Below are 23,635 nucleotides of genomic sequence, written 5' to 3' on the forward strand. Positions count from 1 at the left end.
TACGTGTGCCACTTTTGGTGCTAGTTTCTGGAAATGAATGATTGTTACAGTGATCTGCTCCACTATACTTCCTGTTATTCCCAATTTTGTATTAGTTGCTGGCTCAATAAATAAACCTACTTAATGAATAAAAAGTTGAAGCTTTATCTACTTAGATCTTGCTTTGTCTAAATAGAATATTTAAGAAATAATTCTATTACTGTAGCTTTTCAGGAAATTTTCATTGAGCCAAATATTGGTCATTGTTATAAGAAAGGGAGGAAATAGGGCAGTAATTTTGATACATATGAACCAACATCAATTATCTTTTTACATCTATAATATATTCATAATATCAATGCTTATGCATGTGTTGATTGCTAAAATGCTATAATATTTTCTCCAGTACTCACCCCCCCCCAAAAGGCACTGGACAGCACTATGGCTAATTGGAGAGCGAGACTTTTCCTGTCCAATAGATACTATATCAAACAAATCTCCTTATACCTTTAAAAACCATCTAAATTTAACATCAAGCTTCCGTATAATTAAGTAGTCCTCTCATTGTTCTAAATAAGTGATCAGGATCTGAGATTTCTTACCCCTGAAGCAGTGTCTTAAGTGTAATTCCTCCATTCCTAATTACCTTCACGTCTACCTACCATTACCTGGTCATTAGCATCCCTATTATAAAATGACAAATTCGTAGATAATTTGTATTTTTCCTAACTATACAAACCTTAGCTATTTAATAGGGGTATTGCTTTCGGCGTAGCTGAAATGACGAGCCATTAAAATTTAACGAGGGTTTACTACCCACACTGCTAGTTAGCAGGGGTAGGGGAGGGTAGCTTGCTAAACCCCACACCCCCCTCTCACACACCTGTGCTTGAACTCACTTTGCTTGGAGGTAGGACTTCAAGGGGGATAGGGCTGGCAGGTATGTTTGGTTAAATAGCTAAGGTTTAGATAGTTAGGAAAAATACAAATTATCTACGAATTTGTCATTTGTTCCGTAACTGAAATACAAACCACGCTATTTAATAGGGGGTGACTCACCCATTAAGAAGGGTGGACGTCCCAGCCAGTACTGGCTTTTGGCTTTACCCGGGGCTTCGATATTTGAGTGTGTAAGCACCCAAAAAATAAGGAGTCCCTGCACCTCGCTAGAACCTTGCTACGCAAGGATCGCGGCCTACACAAGCTGTGTGTGAAGGTATGAAGAAGTGTGATTCGTCCTAGGAAGTTGTTCTAAAGTTCTTTAGATGGAAACTTGTAGACAAGGACTTTCCTAATACCACCTCGTCAGGGTATGGGGACGTAACAGTATTAACTTAATACTAGGAACACAAGGGAGCATGGTTTACCTGCAGTGGTTTGAGGTCAGCTATGCAGAGAACCCAGGATGCTGCTTTCCCCAAGAGAGGGGATGATGAAGAAAAGAATAAGGGCCAGTCAAACCTTTTCATTCATGCAGACTAAAAACCGGGTAACAATGCCCTCAACCTTCTGCTACTTGTCCAATAAGGAGCTTGAGGTTTTAAACCAGCTGTTGTGCAGCCACCACAGGGCCGATAGAGAACGTATCGAGCCTCCTGTGGGTCATGTCTTGCAGATAGTGGGCTGTGAACGTTGTCTGACGCTTCCACACCCCCCCTTGAAGGACCTGCTTCACAGAGAAATTTCTTTTGAAGGCCACGGACGTAGCTATGCCCCTGATATCATGTGCTCTAGGGCGACGTGGCGGAGGAGGATCTGGATTCAAGGCCAGATGAATGACCCTACGAATCCATGCAGAGGTGGTATTCTTGGTGACCCTCCTCTTAGTTCTCCCTGTGCTGACGAATAATGCCGGCACATGAGGACGGACTGCAGCTGTTCTTTTGAGGTATAGCCTCAAGCTCCTTACTGGGCATAGTAATAGATGGTCTGGGTCATCTGTTACAGAGCGGAGACTAGAAATACGGAAGGAATCGAACCGAGGGTCCGCTACTCCAGGATTCTGAGTCTTAGCCATAAACTCAAGGACGACGTTGAATGTTACCTCCCCCCATCCCCTTGAATGGGCGATGTCATACGAGAGACCATGAAGTTCGCTAACACGCTTGGGCGAAGCCAAAGCTAGCAGGAACACCGTCTTCCAGGTTAGGTGGCGATCTGATGCCTGGCGTAATGGTTCATAGGGAGGTCTCTTAAGAGACCTGAGGACTCGAACCACGTTCCATGGAGGAGGTCTCACTTCTGACTGAGGGCAGGTAAGTTCATAACAACGTATGAGTAGAGAAAGTTCTAGCGATGAAGAAATGTCCATTCCTTTCAGCCTGAAAGCTAGACTTAAGGCTGAGCGATAGCCTTTCACTGCCGAGACTGAAAGGCTCATTTCTTCCTGCAAATACACAAGAAACTCCGCTATTGCTGGAATAGTGGCATCGAGTGGAGAGATACCCTTTCCACGACACCAACCACAGAAGACTTTCCACTTTGCCTGGTAGACTGCTGCGAATGACTTTCGCAGATGTCCAGACATCCTGACTGCAACTTGTTGCGAAAATCCTCTCTCAGAGAGGAGATGCTAGATAGTCTCCAGGCGTGAAGTCGCAGCGAAGCTACGGCTTTGTGGAAGATGTTGGCATGTGGTTGCTTGAGCAGATTGTGCCGTGAAGGGAGTTCTCTAGGTAGGTCCGTTAGGAGTTGCAGAAGGTCTGCGAACCATTCCACGTGATGTCATAGCGGAGCTATGAGGGTCATTGAAAGATTGACCGATGTTCTGGTCTTGTTGAGCACTCTCCTCATCAGACAGAACGGGGGGAAAGGCGTAAACGTCGATGTTGTCCCACTGTTGTTAGAAAGCATCTTGCCAGAGAGCCTTGGGGTCTGGGACTGGGGAGCAGTACAGCGGGAGCCTGAAGTTCAGGGCTGTTGCGAACAGATCCACAATCGGAGAACCCCACAAAGTCAGTTCTTTGTTGGCTACTAGATGATCCAAAAACCACTCGGTACTCACTATCTGAGACGCTCTGCTCAGATTGTCGGCGAGCACATTCCTTTTGCCTGGAATGAAGCGTGCCGATAGCGGTATCGAGTGGATTTCGGCCCATCTCAGTATCTCTACTGCTAGATGGGATAGCTGCTGCGAAAAAGTACCTACTTGTTCGTTGATGTAAGCCACTACTGTGGTGGTATCGCTCATCACCACCACAGAGTGACCCGCCAAGTATTGTTGGAACTGTTGAAGACAGCCTTCATCTCTAAGAGATTTATATGGAGATACTTCTCTGACTCTGACCATAGGCCTGAGGTCGTGTGGTGCAGTAAGTGCCCCCCCCCCTGTTCCTTTGAAGCGTCCGAAAACAGCATCAAATCCGGGGGGAGGACGAGAGGGTCCACTCCTTTCCGTAGGTTCTCGTCTGCCACCCACCACTGGAGGTCCGTCAGTTCCGCAGGTCCCATAGGGATCAGGACGTCCGGGGAATCGTAAACCTTGATTCCACCGGGACCTGAGTCGCCACTGGGGGGATCTCATCCTGAGGCGACTGTTGGGAACTAGACAAGCCAATGATGAAAGGTGACCGAGGAGACGTAACCACGATTGGGCTAGAAGCTCTTCTCGTCTGAGAAAAGGGCTTGCAACATTCCTCAGCCTTGCTATCCTGTCGTCTGATGGGAAGGCTTTGTGGAGATTGGTGTCTATAACCATGCCTAGATATACCAGTCTTTGAGTGGGAAGCAGTGAGGACTTCTCAAGATTTACCAGTATCCCCAGATCCTGGCAAAGTCTCAGAAGTTTGTCCCGGTGTTGAAGGGATGACACCGAGTCTGCTAGGATTAGCCAGTCATCCAGATAACGAAGGAGACGGATGCCAATCCTGTGTGCCCACGAAGATATTAGGGTGAACACTCTGGTGAAAACCTGTGATGCTGTGGAGAGACCGAAGCACAGCACCTTGAACTGGTACTCTTTGTTGTCTAGGCTGAATCTTAAGTACTTCCTTGAAGACGGATGGACTGGGATCTGGAAGTATGCGTCCTTTAGATCCAGTGTACACATGAAGTCTTGCGGTCTCACTGCTAGTCTGACCGTGTCTGCCGTCTCCATGCTGAGCAGAGTTTGTTTGACAAACTTGTTCTGAGCTGAGGTCGATAACTTGTCTCCAGCCTCCAGACGCCTTCTTTACAAGAAAGAGTCAACTGAAGAAGCCTGGAGACCCGTCGAGGACCTCTTGGAGAGCGTCCTTCTTCAACAGGGTCTGGACTTCTGTCCAAAGGGCTTGCCCCCTTGCCGATCCCATGGCAAGGGAGCTCAATGACACTGGATTCGTCGTCAGAGGTGGTAGAGATGTTGTAAACGGGACGCGATATCCCTCACTGATTACGGAAATCGTCCTGGAATCGGCCTCGAGTTGCTGCCACCTATCTGAGCAACTTTGTAGGCATCCCCCCATTGGTGGACATGCAGGGGAACTGCCAATCCTAGCGTTTGTGGCCTTGGCTGCTCCCTGTAGGATTCTTACCTTCCCTGGAGGACTTTTTGCCTTTTCTATCCTTGACAGGAAAGGGCTTAGACACCACTGTCTTCGCTGATGTCAATGGTTTTGCGGTCTTAGTCGGACGGGACTGCTGGGGTGCTGGAGGCTTATAGGGCTTAAGATGTCACAGCCCTATGAAGGAGGGAGTCTTGGTGCAACTTCCTCTACCTCTCAGCGGCCTGTTCCACATCCTTAGGCTCAAACAGGATCGTTCCTTCTAAAGAAAAATGCCTGAGCCTATTGATCTCGGTGCTAGGGACCTTCTGATGGAATCTCTCAGCCACCGCATCCCGACGTTTCAGGATGGTGTTTGCCCACAAGTTCGAGACTTGGTGGGCCAGAAACTCGATCGTGCGTGTGCCTGAGAGAAGGAACATCTCCATAGCTTTCCTGGTATGTTCTTTGGAAAAATCCTCAGAACGTATCGGGATACCCAAGGTCCCTAACCAGATGTCCAGCCACGAAGTAGCTTGCATAGCACACTTCGCCACCTTCACCTGGTTAAGGATCTCGGTTGCCGAGAACGAGACCTGCCGGTTGGAGTCTCTCTCAAGAGAGAGACCCCTGGTAAGCTCTTCCAAAGAATGGTGGAGAGGAAGAGCTAAACAAGGCTCCTCCAAGACCTCAAAGTACCTCCTCTGCTGTACGCGAGGAAGTGGGAGGAGCTTGTTGCCGGCACTGGAACGGTTGGAGGTGGACAACTCGGAGAGCTGTACAGCGATCTTGTCCCTGGTACTCTTAACCCCCTGAGACCAGGCCAGAGCTACAATGCCCTTAGATGGTTTCTGAGTACCGAATACGCGGTCCAAGACCGTGTTCTTGCACTCACGAGGAGGGATCTCAGGGTCGGCAAACCCATTGAGAGCCCTCATTAGAGTCAGAACTTGCCAAAACGCATGCTCTGACTCTTGCTGTTCCCCTCCTGACATTGGACTTGCAGTGAAGTCTCCTGTCCCCAAAGGCTCTTCTTGGGGAGAGTCGCGGACGTTCTCCGAGTGACTAGTTGGCTCCGTCCTTGGTCTTGTAGAGGACTTTGGTAAAGTCTTCGAGTCCTTCGACTCTTTCCTGGGAAGGATGTAGGACTCCAACATGGAAGATGGGAAGCTCTTTCCAGCCCCCACTTGGAAAGACTTCTCATCGCGAGGCCGGGTTTCCCTTATTGGTGCGATGGGGGAAAGTCTCACCTCACGTGATTCCCCTGAGGACGGGAAATACTCGTCCGACAGGGAAGGAGAGAAAGTCTGGGGGAGTGAAGGAGCCTGCCTCGAAGGTTTACGTGGAGTCAACTTAGCCCTTGGAGAAGCTGCCGCGTCCGGAACTCCTCTTTTTCTCTTCAGAGGGGTAGAGACAGCCAAGGATCTGTGCCCTAATTCAGAGAAAACAAGCTTGAACGCCTGTGTAACAGCTCTGATTAGTGCACTGAATCAAGGTTGTCGGCTGACAGACGCGCTGTCAGACACCCCCTCCGAAGGGACAGGGATCGAGGAATCCCTGGGAGGAGTTCCCAAAGGTGGGTTTGCCTGAAAAGGAATAGGAATCCTGGACCCCTCTGGATGTTTCCCATCCGCCGCAATACACGCTGTTATGCGTTTGCGGGGAGGAAAATGCGGCGATGGTGACCTTGCCGTGCGTTGTCCAGCAGCCTTGCGTGCGGGGGCGCGTAATGGTGCTCGTGCGATAGAGAATACCAGGGGTCGTGCGCGGGAGACTGCTGGTGAATGGGCGGGCTTGCGCGCGGGAGACTATGGGCGCACAGGTGAGAAGGCGGGAGACTGATGGCACGCGCGCGTGGGTGCGCAGGATCAGAGCGTGGGTGCGCAGGATCAGAGCGTTGATCTCGCCGCGCGGCCCCTAAGAAGCCGTAGGGCGAGCGCTCGCAGGAAAGATAACCCTGGTGAGTGGGCGCGCAGATGAAGCCTGTGTCGCTCGTGGGCAAGCCTCTTGTGGGTGCGCGTCAGGATGGTGGCGCAAGTGCAGGAGAGGATGGGCGAGGGCGAGGGCGCGTATCCTCGTGGACGTGTGCAGGGGACTGCGCGTGTCTGCGCGATGGTGTGTGAGAGAAGTCAGAATAGACTTCCCCACAGTGGCCACATTCGAAGATCGTGGGCGCGCAGGAGAGAAGACTGCTGTCCGAGGGCGCTGGCGTGTGGGAGAGCGGTGGCGGGCAGGGGATCACTGACGTGCAGGGGAACTCTGGCGCGCAGGAGGTTGATGGCGCGCAGGTGAGGGATGGCGCGTGGCTGGGCGTGGGCGAGCTTGCACAGGAGAACGTGGGCGTGTATGCTCTGCTTTGCTGACACAACGCGTGAGGGAAGTATGCGCGCGTTGGCATGTACGCCCTTGATGCCCTGTATTAGGGTTAGATGATGCCTGACGAGCGTGAAGGTCAGGTTTCGTCAGCATGTAGCGCGCATCAGCACTCAGGAACGGTGATGGCAGGTTTGCAGGTCTGACGGGTGGAAGGTCGACGTGTCCTTTGAAAGGACGACCTTCCACCGAAGGGGATCGCAAACGATCCACTGAGAGGTCCAGGACCAAAGCAAGAACAGTCGGTGATCGCTGGCGAGCTTCCTCTGTGGGGGACTGCAACGAAGATGTAGAACCAAAGAGGTGCCTCCTCACCGCAGGTGAAGGAAGGCCTCTCTGGCGAAGAGGAAGGCGAGCCTTGCGACGAATACGCCCTCTAGGGGCCGTGGGATCAGCAAGCTGACCTTCTGCAGTCCTCCGAAGAGGAGTCTCTGTAAGTGAACTCCCCCAAGGGAGAGAAACACCAGCAGGAGAGACTGTTGGACTTAGTTTCTCCCTCGTTGGTCGAACAGGAACGGGAGAAACTAAGCCTTCAGCTACTGTGCGGTGAGAAGAGGTAGAGGTAGTAGAAGATACAGCATTGGATACCTGACACCACAACATCGACAGAGGATCAACCTCTGTCAGAGGCGGCGATTGCTTGACAGCGGCACCCAATCGGATGTAGTCAATTAATGCTTCCTTGGAGGGCGAACCCTCGAGCCCCAAGGAAGACCAAAGCTGAAAAAGATGAGTTAGACAAATCCTCCTCCGGGGGGAGAGGTGGAGCTGCCTCGCTAAGGGAGGAAACCCCATCTCTCGAACCCCGAGTTCGGGAAACAGTACCACGGTCTATGCTACCAATCGACAGTCTATCGAAAGAGACCAACCGAGTGGGAGCTTCGGAGGAGGTTTGAGCAACGGAAGAAGAGGCCTTGGGTTTTTCTCCTTTCAAAGAAACCTTCGAAGGAGAAATATCCCGTTTGGACTTCTTCCGTCGCCGTGAAAACCTCTCCCACTGGGAGGTAGACCACTCCCTGCATTCACTACACTTATTATCACTATCACACCGTTGACCTCTACTGGCAGGGCAAAGGGCGTGAGGGTCTGTCTCGACCGCCGACATGAACGTTCCACAGGGGCGGTCGGGTAATCCAGGGCAGGTGCGCATAATAGCAGAGGCCAACTTCACACACAAAACTGTCAAAAAGAGAAAGTAAAAAAAAGCATTAATGGCTGCCAAGAGCGGCGAGGATGACAGCGGACACGTCCGACTACCATCCGAGCTGAGAGCAAAGTGGGTTCAAGCACAGGTGTGTGTGAGGGGGGGGGGGTAGCTAGTTACCCTCCCCTACCCCCGCTAACTAACAGTGTGGGTAGTAAACCCTCGTTAAATTTTAATGGCTCGTCATTTCAGCTACGCCGAAAGTAATACCCCCATTAAATAGCGTGGTTTGTATTTCAGTTACGGAACAAATGTTAATTTTAACCCTTTCAAGAATAATCTTGAACTAGTTGAGAGAAAGACATTAGAAGTCCTAACATTTAAAACCGAAGTAAAAAAATAGAAATGACAACTCCAGAATAACTGTGGAGATAATTGGCATATAGTGATGAAAATAAAGATATCCTAAGTCCTTATTTCCACATGAAAAGTAGATTCTCCTAAAGTTTGAGCACATCTAATATAAAAAGTGTCTAGTAATTATATTTTGGTTCGTTGTATTCCCTGCTTCATATAAACATACACCTTTGTATAGACTAGCTTAGAGTGATTGATAAGAAAATCAGAAGTGAAATGTTCAAGGAAGTAGTGACCATTCTAAATATTCCTCCTACATCCTGATTTGGAAGTAAGATTTGTCTTGAAGAAATTAACTTATGTACATAATGTTAGTTAAAATTGAAAATTTTTGTAAATGTATACTAACAAAAGCAGAAGTCTATCAATTTTTAACTGAAATAGTAGATTTAATTACACAATGTTGTATAAGGCCAGGGACTACAGTGCTGTAGTTTCTGCTCTGTTTCATCATGTAGACTATGGCCAAGCTCCAGGTGTACAGAATCGTTTCTCCAACATTATCAGCTGATTTTAGGTGTATAAAACCTTGGCTTTACATGGCCATTTCACTTGGTACTTCCGGTTTGCCATAGATGTCTGTGCTGTGAAAGAGGGGGCTACAACGTCATTCTGTTCTTGTCCGTCATGCAATCATTGCTTACTGCTCACTGTTTGATAACTATTCTGGGGACTGCCCTACTGCTGAAAATAGATAAATATTTAAATGGAAAAATGGTCGTTTTAATATTCGTATTTGAATATGTTAAACCATATTCCACTTTAACCTTTAGCCTGTGTGACTTATGATACAAACAAATCTATTAAACATGATATTTTCATAATAAAATAAATTTTTGAACATACTTACCCGCTGGTTATACTGTATAAGAATGGCTAAAGTCCGACGCTCCAGCAGAACTACTGTATTCAAAACTCGCGGCTAACGCAGATATGCCAGGTGTACACTCGCGCCCTTGTGGACTACAGGTAGAACTACTCCAATTTATTCAGATTTTCCTTGCCCCTTGGTCTCTAGAGGGGAGGAGGGTGGGATTATAACTTATATAACCAGCGGATAAGTATGTTAAAAAATTTATTCTATTATGAAAATATTTTAAAACATAAAACTTACCCGCTGGTTATATAAGAATGGCTGATTGACACCCTTGGTGGTGGGTCAGAGACAGCAATTTAATTGGAAATTCACTTAATAGTTACACATAACTAATATAAGAGGTTCGTACCTGATAAGGAAGCAGACTGCAATGGTTCTCTACCTCATTCTGTCTGCTATCCTTAGAAGATCCAGCGGTCCACCCAGGGGGCCTGAAGAACTCTAGGAGCTGTCAAATGGTGCCATAACCTATAACATGACAGGACCTAAACTAATACCACCACCTGACCAAATAAATAGATTGCGGAAGACTGTCGACCAATCTCCACATACAACCATAAAACAACAAAGTTCCAAGAGAAAGAAAAGGGTACTAGGAATTAGGGGAACGTAGTGGTAGATCCTTCACCTACTACTGCATTCGCAGCAACGAATGGACCCAAAGTGTAGCAGTCCTCATAAAGAGTCTGAACATGTTTTAAGTAATGGGATGCAAATACAGACTTACTTCTCCAAAAAGTCGCATCCATTATGCTTTGCAGAGAACGATTTTGTTTAAAAGCTACTGAAGTAGCCACTGATCTTACTTCATGTGCCTTCACCTTGAGCAGTCCAAGATCTGCCTCATCACACTGTGAATGAGCTTCTCTAATTAAAAGCTTTATAAAAAAAGGATAGAGCATTCTTCGACATAGGGTGCGAGGGCTTCTTGACTGTACACCAGAGCACCTACGAGCTGCCTCTCAAGCTCTTTGTTCTGTCCAAATCTATCCTTAAAGCTCTAACAGGACAGAGTACTTTTTCTATCTCATCGCCCACTATGTCATAGAGATTAGTAATTTCAAAAGACTTGGGCCATGGAAGAGAAGGGAGTTCATTCTTGGCCAGAAAACCCTGCTGTTTCTGAATCCAATGTTCTTGCTGAAAGCATGGAGCTCATTGACTCTTAGTCATCGCCAAGATCACTAAGAAAAGGGTCTTCAAAGTCATATCTTTAAAAGTGGCCGAGGGCAGAGGTTCGAACCTGTCACTCATAAGGAATCTAAGTACTACATACAAATTCCAGGCAGGTGATACCTGATGAAATCTCTTAGATGTTTCAAAACACCTAAGTAGCCCTTGTAAATCTTTATTGTTGGAGAGATCCAGATTCCTATGTCTGAAAACAGTTACCAGCATACTTCTGTATCCTTTAATCGTCGGGACAGAGAAGTTACGCTTATTCCTCAGATCTAAAAAGAAGTCAGCAATCTGTGTTATAGAGGTATTGGACGAAGAAACCGAGTTAGCCCTACACCATTCTCTGAATACCTCCCATTTGGACTGATACACCCTAATGGTAGAGGTTCTCCTTGCTCTTGCAATAGCCTTGGCTGCCTCCTTCAAAAAACCTCTAGATCTAGCGAGTTTTTTGATAGTCTGAAGTCAGTCAGACGTAGAGGTTGGAGGTTTTGGTGATTTCTTGCCAAATGGGGCTGTCTGAGAAGATCTGCTCTTAACGGAAGGCTTCTCGGCACGTCCACTATCCACTCCAGTACCTCCGTGAACCAGACCCTCGACGGCCAGAAAGAAGCAATTAGGGTCATCCTGGTCCCCTTGTGAGATACGAACTTTTGCACCACTTTGTATAGGATCTTGAAGGGTGGGAACGTGTAAACATCCATGTGTGTCCAATTTAACAGGAACGCGTCTATGTGAGCTGCCTCGAGATCCAGAACTGGAGAGCAATATGTTCCCAGTCTCTTTGTTTTGGAGGTTGCAAAGAGATCTATGAGAGGACGACCCCATAATCGCCACAGCTTCTTGCAAACATCCAAATGCTGCGTCCATTCTGTGGACAGAACTTGGTCCCTCCTGCTGAGCCTGTCCGCACTCATATTCTTGGCTCCTTGAATGAATAGAGTCAATAAAAGAATCCTCCTTTCCTTTGCCCAAAGGAGTAGAGATCTCGCTAACTCGTACAGAGACTTCGAGTGGGTCCCCCCCCTGCTTCGCTATGTACGTTAGGGCCATGGTGCTGTCCGCATCGACCCGAACCACCTTGTCTAGGACCAGATCCTCAAATCCTTTGAGGGCTAAGTGCACCGCTAAGAGCTCCTTCTGATTGATATGAAGAGCCCTCTGTTCCTTTGTCCAAAGCCCTGAGATCTCTCTTTTTCCCAATGTTGCTCCCCACCCCGAATTTGAGACGTCTGAAAACAACACGAGGTCTGGGTTCCTCTGCTCCAACGAGAGGCCCTCGCTGAGTTTGTGAGCATTGTTCCACCATCGAAGATGTGCTCTGATCGTACTCGTAACGGGAATACTCTCCTTGTCGAGACTGTCTCCCCTCTTCCAATGAGCATTGAGGTGAAATTGAAGGGCCCCGTAGGTGCAGTCTCCCCAGAGATACAAACTTCTCTAGAGACGAGAGGGTTCCTAGAATTGAATTGAATATAGGATTTAGGCATTAAGCCAAGCACTGGGGCATCAAAGGCCATTCAGCGCTATATAACTAAAATCATTCAATCATATCTGTACACTCACACCATTTAGTATCATTTTAACCTTTAATACAAATCGTAACACTTTCATACAATAAAATCTAGATGTGAAATAAATAGGGATTAAAAGGGTAAAATAAATAAATAAATTAATAAAATCAATTATAGCTCGTAATATAACCCAATACTTTGTATAAATTTTCTCAAGTTCAGGGTATTACAGTTTTCCCCCAGTATATCTCTTAAAGGTTTGTCCTGGAGTAAATGTGTCCTCCTCTGAAGATTAAAAACAGGACAATCGACTAAAATATGTTTAACATCCATTGTCACTTGACAGGTATTACAAAGAAGGGCCTGTCTCCCTTCCCCACTCTTCATTAAATAATTGTGCGTTGCATGTGTATGGCCAATACGCAGCCTAGTTATAATAATGGTATCCCTTCTACTTGTAGAATTACAAGATGACCATTTATCCACCAATGGGTGGATTTGTTTCAATTTTGTATTGGTGGTCAGTTCAGACCATCGAGCTTGCCACTTATTTTTACAGTAAAGATGAATCTCACTTTTAAGATCTTTGTAAGGAATACTCAAGGGGGATGGATTACTTAGCCCTGAAGCTTCCTTTGCTGCCTTATCTACTTGTTCATTCCCATCCACCCCAACATGGGCAGGGACCCAACAGAAGTGAACACTGATACTCTTCCTAGACTGCAGAAGTACTAACCAGTCCTGCACCTCTTGTACTAGATGATGGCCTGGCATAATTTGTTTTAATGAGAGTAAAACACTATTGGAATCCGTAAAAATTGTATAAAAACTATTTTGGTTGCCATTTTTAAAAATATGTTGGACTGCGAGAATTATTGCGTACAGCTCAGCAGTAAAAATTGAACAAGAGGATGGGAGTTTCCTTCGAATAACAATATCCCCCACCACAGCTGCACTTCCAACTCCTGCAGCCGATTTGGAGCCATCTGTAAAAACATGTTTCCCATGATGTTGAGCAGCATGATTTAAAAACTCACTTTTCATTACCCTACTAGGTAAGGTATTTTTCCCTCCTGCCGTAAAACATACTTTAACAGGTGGATTACACCAAGGAGGAGACTTGGGATATCCTACCTCTGCTATCTGTGCTGTTAACAAGCCTACTTCTCTAGCATCATTTTTCAGCTGTACTTCCAAAGGCTTAGGCACTCTAGATCTGTTAGGAGCCCGATCTAAAGGCGCCCTAACATATTTACAGTTAGGATTGTTTCTCACAGCAAGGGACCTAGCTAAAAACCTCAAACTCAACTCCTCTCTGCGAATGGAAAGGGGAGGTATGCCAGAATCAACATAGAGACTGTCAATGGGAGATGTTCTGTAAGCACCTGTGCAGATGCGAAGCCCAGCATTGTGAACAATATCAAGTTTTCCAAAGGAAAGTCTTTGTAGCTGACCCATATATTTGGCATGCATAGTCTAACTTGCTCAGACACAAAGATGTATAAATTCTAAGCAAAGTTGTTCTATCAGCATCCCAATCAAAATGCGATATCACTTTCAGAATGTTCAGTGACTTCTTAACCCTGATAGATAGGTCATTTATATGGGGACCAAATGTCATTTTCTTGTCGAAAATGACTCCAAGAAACTTGACACTATCCTCATATGGCAAAATACAATCATTTTAGAAAAGGGTGGGGATCTCTTCCCTTTTACGAGTACGAGTAAAGCGAATGGCTTTGGTCTTCTGAGGAGAAAACATGAATCCACGAGAATTTGCCCATGTGGAAGCAGCATTTATTGCAATTTGAAGATTTTGGCATGCTTGTAGTGCAGATGATCCACTACAATAAATTGCAAAGTCATCGACAAATAGTGATCCTTGTATGCCAGGAGGTATGTGACTAATGAGACTATTAATAGCAACAGCAAACAGGGTCACACTCAATACGCTGCCTTGGGGGACACCTTCTTCTTGCATGTAGGATGAAGATAGTTCTGACCCTACTCTCACTTTAATTGAGCGGTTTGATAAAAATTCTTCAATAAAAGAGAACATATGTCCTCCTATACCCCACGAGGCCAATTGCTTTAAAATACCACCCCTCCAGGTGGTGTCATATGCCTTTTCGAGGTCAAAAAACACCCACCACCTGGTTTTGGTTAGAAAACGCATTTGAAATTTCCCTTGATAACATCAGCAAAGGGTCTAGAGTACTTCGGTTCTTCCTAAAACCAAACTGTCTGTTAGATAAAAGATTTTTTGATTCTAGATACCACACAAGTCTGTTGTTGATCATTCTCTCAAATAATTTGCATATGCAACTGGTCAAGGATATGGGCCTATAACTAGATGGCAGTTCTGGGTCTTTACCAGACTTGTGGCCTGGAATTACAATTGAAGTATGCCAGGAATCAGGAGATGTATGGGAAGCCCATAGACCATTAAAGGTTTCTAATAAAAATTCCTTGGTATCCACTGGAAGATGTGATATCATTTCATACCGGATGCCATCCTCACCTGGGGCAGTTAAAGAAGAGCTGGAGATAGTAGTTTGCATCTCCTCCATACTAAAAGGCAGGTTAAAAGCTTCAGTATTTGAAGAAGCAGGAGGAACAACAGATGTTGATGCTCTAATTTGTTGAAATGCTGGGGAATAGTTGTCAGCACTTGATACATGAGCAAAGTGCTTAGCAAGAACCTCTGCTACATCTTTGGGATTAGATATATATCTATTATTTTCCCTTAATATTGGTAGAGGCTTAGGGACGAATTTACCTAGAAGTTTTCTAATCTTGTCCCATATTTCCTTTGAAGGAGTTTTGGTATTAATATTAGATATATATTTCTTCCAAGACGCTCTCTTTGCTTTTTTAAAAATTCTTTTTTGTTTGGCACAGGCTCTGAGATATGCTATTCTATCTGCTAAATAGTTTGTCCTCAAGTATCTTCTGAAGCAAGTTCGGGTCACTTTTCTTGCGTTGGCACATTCTTTACTCCACCAAGGAACTACAGAGCGATGAGGTAAACCGCATGTTTTAGGTATAAACTTGCTAGCATTATCATCAATAATATTTTCAAGATGTTGATACGCATGCACTGGAGATGTAAATTCATCATATTCTTTATCAGTGTGTGAACAGTTTTCATAAGCTGCCCAGTTTGCCTCATCTATCTTCCATTTTGGTGGACACTGAGAAGGAAGATTATGGACATAATTTAACATTATTGGCCAATGGTCACTGCCATGTAGGTGTTCATTTACTGACCAAAGGTAGTCCAATCGAATGGATGAGGAACAGATTGACAAATCAATGGCTCATGTAGAGTTGTGGAATACATCATACCTAGTTGGAGAACCATCATTCATTAGTATTACATCATTGTTGTCGATTAATTCTTCAACAAGATTACCCCATCTATCGCACACATTTCCACCCCATAAAGTATGCTTTGCATTAAAATCACCCATTAAAATAAAAGGGGCAGGAAGCTGATTGATCAAGTCTTGGAGGTCAGAAAGTCTAAGCCTTCTTGGATTACCAGCATGATCTAAGAGGAAAAGTTCTAAGGATGGTTCAATATATAGCGAGCATAAAGTAATTTTTTTTCCCGATATGAGTTCTAACTGCACATGCCTGTAGTGGTGTATTGAGTGGGATTGTTTCGAATTTTACAGATTTGTGAATAATAAAACCTGTACCACCTTGAGCTCTTGCAGCTTGCAAAGGAGGGGATCTACAAAAATGATAATTGAGTCCAGGATTAAATGGTTTGTCACTGATCTTGGTTTCCTGTAGACAAATTACCTTCGTGTCTGAGTCCCTGGTTAAAGTTTTTATTTGCTCAATGCTAGTACTTAGACCTCTGCAATTCCACTGGATGATAGACATTATCTTTTGTTATTATTTTTCTTTGTCTCATTTGTCTTTTGGGACTTTTCAGATGAAGCCATGTAAGGCCTGGAGATGGAAGGCTTTACTAGGCCACCACTCTTCTTTTCTTTCTTTCTAGGATCTTTATAAGAGTCAACCTTAGGATCATGAGCAGTAGGGCACTTACCTGACTTAGATGAAGGTGAGGATGATGGGGACCTTTTCCTCTTTGGAAGATCTTGTTTTCCAATCTCCATCAAATCAGGTAGAGGTTCTGCCTGAGACAATACATTTAAGGTGGTGGAAGCCACATTGGCTTCCTTGGAGGATTGTGCTAGAACTTCAACAGTTCGAGCACTCAACCCAGAAGGCTGGGCTACTACCTCTAGGGGAGATGCTCCTATCGGTGACAACACTTTAGGTGTGTTGGAAACCATATTGACCTCTTTGGAGGTTTGTGCTCTGGCTTTTATAGGCAGAGCACTTGACCCAGATGGCTGGGCTACTACCACTAAGGGAGATGCACCTGACGGGCCAGGTGCTGCCACTGGTCCCCCTGTGGTAGTAAGGGGTAGTGGATTATAATCTTTTGTTGGCATCTTAACCGCGCGAGCAAAATTAAGTTGCCGATTGAGTAAATGCTTTGCATAACCTACACTTATATGTTCAGCATTTGCTTTCAAGATTGCAGCTTCTTCTTTCTTGTATTCTCTACATCTTTTATCATTTGATTTATGATGATCTTTACAGTTTGCACAGGTTGTATCTCTGTTGCATTGGCCATGTTCTAACAAAGAACAGTTAATACAGATCTTCGTATTATTGCAGTACCGGGAAGGGTGACCGTACTTGAAACAATTAAAGCATTGTAAAGGCCTAGGTTTATATTCTCAAACACGTACTCTTTCATTCTCAATAATTATATGATCTGGTATAACAGGGGTTTCAAATGTTAAAACTACCATGCTTGTTTGAGGGATCTTACTTACTTTCCAAACATTAGCAGGGCACATGTCCAGAATTTCTGGTTCTGAGAATTCATATAGATCTTTATCAAAAACTACCCCTTTACCATAGCTGAAGCTCATATGTGGTTTAATATCCTTAATAGGATCAATTTCTGCAATCTTCATGCCACAAAGCATGTGAGCTTGAGTATCTGATTTTGCATTAATCAAAACAGATTGCTTACCGTATCTACTAATATCCTTACTTTTAATTAAACCAACTTTTTTTTTATAAATTTACTAATCTTATAATAGTTATAATTATCTATCTTCCCAGATGCAATTATCCATGTTGGGGGCTTGGGGGTTCTTACTTCTGGAAGTCTATGCTCTATTTCTTTTTCCATCCATTCTTCTGGTTTATATACCTCTAGGTGTCTTGGTGCTTTATCACATAGAGCCCCAGAAATCAAACAAATGTCAATTTTTATGCTCTAAATTTTTATTTGCTTCTAAAGCAATCTCAAAACTTGAAAATGATACCCAAGCTTCCCAAAAGCCTTTACTACCATTAAGCTCCATTAAAATTTCTTTGATTGCCCCAAATCTACAGAAGGCTTCATGAATTATGTCATAGCTACAACCAATTGGTATGTTTTTTAAGTGGAGAATTTTCAGATTTTTTGTTGGATCTGGTAATGAGCCAGACCCAGAGAGTAAAGTATTACGGTTATTACAAGCATCATTTTCCACCAGTGCCGATAAATTGTCTTTAACAACACTGGTCAGAGATGTATTGTTGGAGGAATCCTTTTTATTGCCGAGGTTGTCAACAGAGCTTTCCCTATTTAAACAAGCAGAAGTCGTCAACAGTGTCTGGGGTTCGCCATTTGATCCAGGGGTACGGGGAATATTAAGTTTACTCATTAATTATTTTTTCAGGGGGGGGGAAGGGGTCATAATAACAATGATAAAAAAACCAATGGAAAAAAATAAAGTTTAAGGTAGAGAAAAAATTAAGACGGTCTGAAATTCCAAAGAAGACACCGTTAGCCTTTCCTGGAATTAATTTCTCCACCAATGACACCTGTGAAAGCTGCTTACCAAATGTCCACTCCCTACCCTACCACAAAGGGATGGTACCACTATGATTAGAGTGGCTCAAGTGTATGCCAAACCCGCTTGATGGGACAGAGCATTTCAAGAATACAATCATCCCCACTCTAATCATAGTGGCAGGCAAACCGGACAGAATGCCGAGAGTCCTATCTCTATAAAAACGCCAACCCCTGGAATCCGAAGGCCAAATTTCCTACGAGATAGTTCCGCGTGCCAGTATGGGAATACTGACACTCCTAGGTGTCCAAACATTTTCGGGCAGTTGGCAAGACCACCACAGCTCCCACAATTGATTTTGAAATAAAAACCGATCATGGATACAATGTCCCCTCTAAAAATCCTGGACAGTGAAATGGGTAAGAGAGTTTTGACAGCAAGGTTGGAGACAACTGATAATTATGAAGGAGGAATAAGCAATAAGAGGTAATAGAAAAAGAATGAGAGAAATTTAGAGTCAAACTGAGGAAAAGAAATTCCCCAGTTCGAGAGCCCTCTTGCCCGTCACAAGCCTTCAGCACGGGAATGATATGCCGTGCTGAAGCCCAATGACTTCATCAAGGCATTCTCTCGTTAAGAGGAAGGGTTCCTAGAAGACTCATCCATTCTCTTACTGAAGTGACTTTCTTCTCCATAAAGGCCTCCAGCCTTAGAAGTGCTGACTGAACTCTTGCAGGCGACGGAAAAGCCTGAAAATCCTGACTCCGAATCTCCATCCCCAAATATAGGATCTTCTGGGATGGAGTCAGCTGTGACTTCTTTGAACTCACTAGAAGTCCCAATTCTTTTGTCAAATCCAGAGTCAACTGAAGGTCCTTCAAACAGCAATCGACCGAAGAAGCTCTTATCAACCAATTGTCCAAGTACAGGGAGGCTCTGATGCCTCTCGAGTGCAGCATGCTCGCCACATTCATCATTAGTTTCGTGAAAATCAGAGGAGCTGTGCAGAGGCCGAAACATAGGGCTTTAAACTGGAAGACGTCCTTCCTGTATACGAACCTCAGATAACGTCTGCAGCTTGGATGTATCGGAACATGGAAATAAGCGTCCTGGAGGTCCAATGATACCATCCAGTCGGCTTTCCTCACTGCTGCCAGCACCGTCTTCTGAGTTTCCAAGGTGAATTTAGAGTTCTGGATGTAGCAGTTGAGGGCGCTCACATCCAGAACCGGTCTCCATTCCCCTGAACTCTTGGGGACTAGGAACAAGTGGTTGTAAAACCCTGGAGACTCCAAGTCCCGTACCCTTTCTATCGCTCTCTTTTCGAGCAGAAGCGACACCTGAAGGTGCATGGCTTGCCTCTCCGGTTCTCTCTTGTATTTGGACAAAAGATCCACACGATCTGCTGCTAAAGGAGGTTTTGATACGAACGGAATCTTGTATCCTTCGTTTAGAAGATGTACGGACCAAGGGTCCGCTCCCTTCTTCTCCCAGGCCTGCCAGAAGTTGTTTAGCCTGGCTCCCACTGCTGCTTGAAGGGGAGAGCAGTCAGACCCTGCCTCGACTGGGCTTGGCTCCTCTTTTCTTTGACTTCCTTGCCTCCGGTTTGAAATTACTTCTCCCTGCAGGTTTGCCTCGAAAGGGCTGAGCAGAATGAGAATATGATGTCCCCTCCTTAGTTCTACGATAACAGAAGGACTTAGGCAAAACCTTACTGGCTGTTTTAGTAACCAAATCCTGAGTAGCCTCCCGAGTCAAATTTGCAGCAACTTCCTTAACTAAGTCCTGTGGAAAAAGAGCCGAAGACATGGGCGCAAAAAGCAACTCCGATCTCTGACATGGAGTGACCCCCGCAGAGAGGAAGGAACACAAAGTAGCTCTCTTCTTTATAACCCCTGCAGTAAACAAAGCAGCCAGCTCATTAGAACCATCCCTAACTGCCCTGTCAATACAAGACATAAGTTGGATAAGATTACTTGTGTCCGTGTCCTTCATTCCGGTTACTCTTCTGCTTAAGGCTCCCAGTGACCAGTCAAGCAAATTAAATACCTCAAAAGCCCTGAACAATCCATTCAAGAGATGGTCAAATTCTGACATTGACCACCACACTTTAGTCTTCCTCATGGCCAGGCGACGGGAAGAGTCCACCAGGTTTGAGAAGTCTCCCTGCGTAGACGCCGGAACTCCCAAACCCAAGACCTCCCCCGTCTCATACCAAACGTTCGACTTAGAAGGTAACTTGGCTGGTGGAAAAGCGAAACATGTCTTGCCCAGAGCTTTTCTTGAATCCATCCATGCTCCCATTAATTTCAATGCTCTCTTAGAAGAGCGGGAAAGCACCATTTTTGTATAAAAGTTTGTCTTTGCTGCTTTGCCTAAGGTAAACTCAGAAGGGGGAGATCAAGGAGCAACTGGTGTAAAATTGTCTGGAAATAATTCCGAGAAGACTAGCATTAGCTTTTTGAAGTCCACCGAATGTTGAGGTGGTCTCTCCTCTTCTCCCTCCGAGATATCCTCCAATTGTTCCTCGTGAGAGCGAACTTCATCCGGATCTTCTTCTAACAAATCAGAGATTGGAGCTGTGCTTTAATCCACACGTTGACCTTCCTGTGCAGGCGCATCAGTGGCGACATGGGCGCGCTTGCGTTGTTCCATATCCACATCCAATTGACAGCCACTCGCCTTGCGTTTGCTGTCACGATTGATTTTACAATAGGAAGAATCTAGCTGGCGCTGCCGCTCCGCCGCGTCCTGGCGCGCCACGCTCACGCGATGCTTGCGCTGATGCTCCGCGGCATCCTGGCTCGCTGCGCTCATGCTCTGCGGCGTTTTGGTGCGCCGCGCTCACGCGATGCTTGCGCTTACGCTACGCGGCGTCCTGGCACGCTATGCTCGTGCTGACGCTCTGCCCATTCATGACTCGACTGGCGTGGGTCATCACGTTGACGCTTGGCGCCTGCCTGGTGCTGCCGCTGACGCTCTGCCCCTTCATCAATTAACTTCCGAGCTTCGTTACGCTGCTGCTCAGGCTCCGCTTACTGCTGCCGCTGACGCTCCGCCTTGCGCCTGCTCCCATCCTGCCGCTTCGCGGTTCGTTCCGCCATTTGGCGAACGTCATCACGCTTGGACTGACGATCGGCTCTATGCTCTTTTAATAGCTGTTGTGAAACAGAGCTCTGCCGAGACAAATCTACCTCAACCTGCCGCTGAGCAGTGAAGCTGGGAAACCGCCTGTGCGATATTACGTCAGTCCCAGAGACAACAGGCCACCTGTGCAACAACGGGTCTACCACCGAAGACTGACGCCCAGCCGCACTGCCAACAGCTGGTCAATAAGACTGCATCATCGACAAGAGCTGCTGTTTCATGTCCAACAACATAAGACCACTTTGGATCACCTTGAGGAGATAATTGTGCAGCCTTTTCTATAGCGAATTCGCCCTCTTCATCGCTCTCCAATCATTCACCCCTTTCGGGAGAAGAGTACCAGTTCGAAGGGAGAGGCGGAGCATGAACCGTCACACCCAAACCAGATATTAACTCCGCATCTGAATCAATTACTCTATCTCCATCAGAACCCACATTCGAGTGCTTCGCAAGCGAACACTCGTTAAGGGACCGAAAACGTTCAGGTGTCTCCCAATGACTACAGCCTGGCTGTTGCGGGGAGGAAACGTGCTGCTGTTCCACTGACTTAACTTTCCTCTTAATCGGTCTAGAGGCTTTACGCCACTTATAGTCACGTGACCCTTCATCTGAAGAAGGGGACAAAGGACTAACCTCACTTTTTCTATGGTGAGGGTAAGCGACCTGAGCTATGTTAGCAGGATCACTCGAGGGAACGTCTACGCGATTGATGAAGCCTCTCATTCCCTTTCGCCCTTCGACATAACTTCTCCCCTTCCGGGAGCTTGACAGAGGTTTTAGGCTAGGCGAACGGCAGGATCGCGCAGGCGCGCCCTCCACAACACTTGACACATTCGTCAAACTTTTAACACTTAATTTATCACTAGTACGACCACCTTTAAATAAATTAATTTCTGACAATTTGTTTTTTCTCCGCCGCTAAAGATTCAACCCTCACACCGAGAGCTTGAATTGCGGACATCTCCCTCATCGTATGTTCTTTAGGCTCTTGATCTACCACTACGGGGGAAGAAATAGGATTAATGACATCAGACCCAGATAAATCCACAGGACGGGAAGAACTACGTCTAATCCTATCTCTCTAATTTCTGAGTGTAACGCTCATAAGCTACCCACTGACTTTCCGTTAACGAAGAACATTCTTCACACCGATCCCCATAAGCACACGATTTTCCCCTACATTTAACACAAATTGTGTGCGGATTAACAGAACCTTTAGGAAGGCGAGTCTGACAACCCTTACTACACTTTCTATATACAGGGGAGGGGTCGGCCATATTGAAAAGTGACGAGAGAAAATTAAACAATAACAAAGGTCAAAATAACTAAATAACCCCAAGACAGAGTACATCACCAAATAAACCATCCAATTGAATGTAAATAGCGAGTGAATTTTCAACGTTCTGGCCAGTATGGCCGGCAGAGAAAATCTGAATAAGTTGGAGTAGTTCTACCTGTAGTCCACCAGGGCCCTAGTGTACACCTGGCATATCTGCGTTAGCCGCGAGTTTTTAATAGTTCTGCCGGTGCGTCAGGGACTTTAGCCATTCTTATATAACCAGCGGGTAAGTTTTATATTTAAAAATTTCCTATAAATAAAACCAACTTTTTTCATACAAACTCAAATAACACCCATATTCGTGGTAAAAGAATTTTATAGATAATTATTATTTCCTATACAGAAGATGAGAATGAACCAATCAAACATCTCACCTCAATCCACCAATAGTCTAACTACCATCTTTTCTGGGTCAACCTGTGAAAAAGTCCTTCTTTCCACTTTTTCTGATATAAATCTTCCATATATACCAGAGAAAAATAAAAGCATGGAATGCAGAGGTTACTACCCTCGCGCGAGCACCTCGTGAGTGTCGTGTATACATCAGGGGCGTGTGAAAACCACTTTTCACAGGCTGTCTTCCATTTAGATAACTCCTTCATCAAAGGGAAGGGCCGTAACAAAGACCCCAAAAACCACACTTGGACCACGCCACCGTCACCCACACGAACGGCCTCTAGGTCATCCTTCTGTTTTGGACTTGCCCGCAAAGTCGTAATTTTTTTGTGCTCGGTGTTTTTGCAAGTGATTGTCGTTAATTCAACATGACTGACGCTGCTACTTCACCTTTACCAATGTTAAGTACCATAGTTTGTTTTGACAGTTTTTTCAGTACCGGGCATTTGTTCTCTTTCCAGTAATGTGGATTTTAATTTTGGAAGCGGCTTGGCCTTCCTCGGTGACAGCAGCCATTTTGGTTTTGTTCGCTTCGGTAGTTTCTCAAGTTAATATTGCCCATCTGGTACTCTGTCATCTAGGTTATATCACTTACGTTTTATGACCATTTTTATTATCATTATTTCATTATTGTTTTTACTATGGTTTTTTTTTGCTAGCAAGTCCAATTTGGACGAACGAAAAATAACGATCTGGCCTTGGTTATAGTTTATTTACACGCCTAAGGAAGGTGCTCGTTTTAGACTATCTTTATATTTATTTGTTACGTTGTCGTTATTCTTCGTTATTACAATTTTATCATTATTCTTATCATATTATTGTGTGATTTGGTTCTTTATAATGTAACCATGAGAGCGTGAGCATAGAGTGCTCGTTTTCCGTTACTACAGTTACGAGTTACCCTTTCTCTCGTTTTCTTTCTTAAGCTCGA

At 45.3% G+C, this 23,635-nt stretch overlaps 1 long non-coding RNA gene across 1 annotated transcript in view; it reads right to left on the reverse strand.

The window, feature by feature from the left end:
• The window catches only part of LOC137657868 (uncharacterized), a 91,385-nt gene that overhangs the window by 19,304 nt on the left and 48,446 nt on the right, over window positions 1-23,635 (reverse strand). The window contains exon 2 of the long non-coding RNA XR_011047231.1: window positions 8,771-9,057. This is a non-coding gene — a long non-coding RNA (uncharacterized lncRNA). The remainder of the gene's footprint in view (window positions 1-8,770; window positions 9,058-23,635) is intronic.

The sequence above is a fragment of the Palaemon carinicauda genome, chromosome 1 (genome assembly GCF_036898095.1).
Source record: "Palaemon carinicauda isolate YSFRI2023 chromosome 1, ASM3689809v2, whole genome shotgun sequence".
NCBI classification, from domain to species: Eukaryota; Metazoa; Arthropoda; class Malacostraca; order Decapoda; family Palaemonidae; genus Palaemon; species Palaemon carinicauda.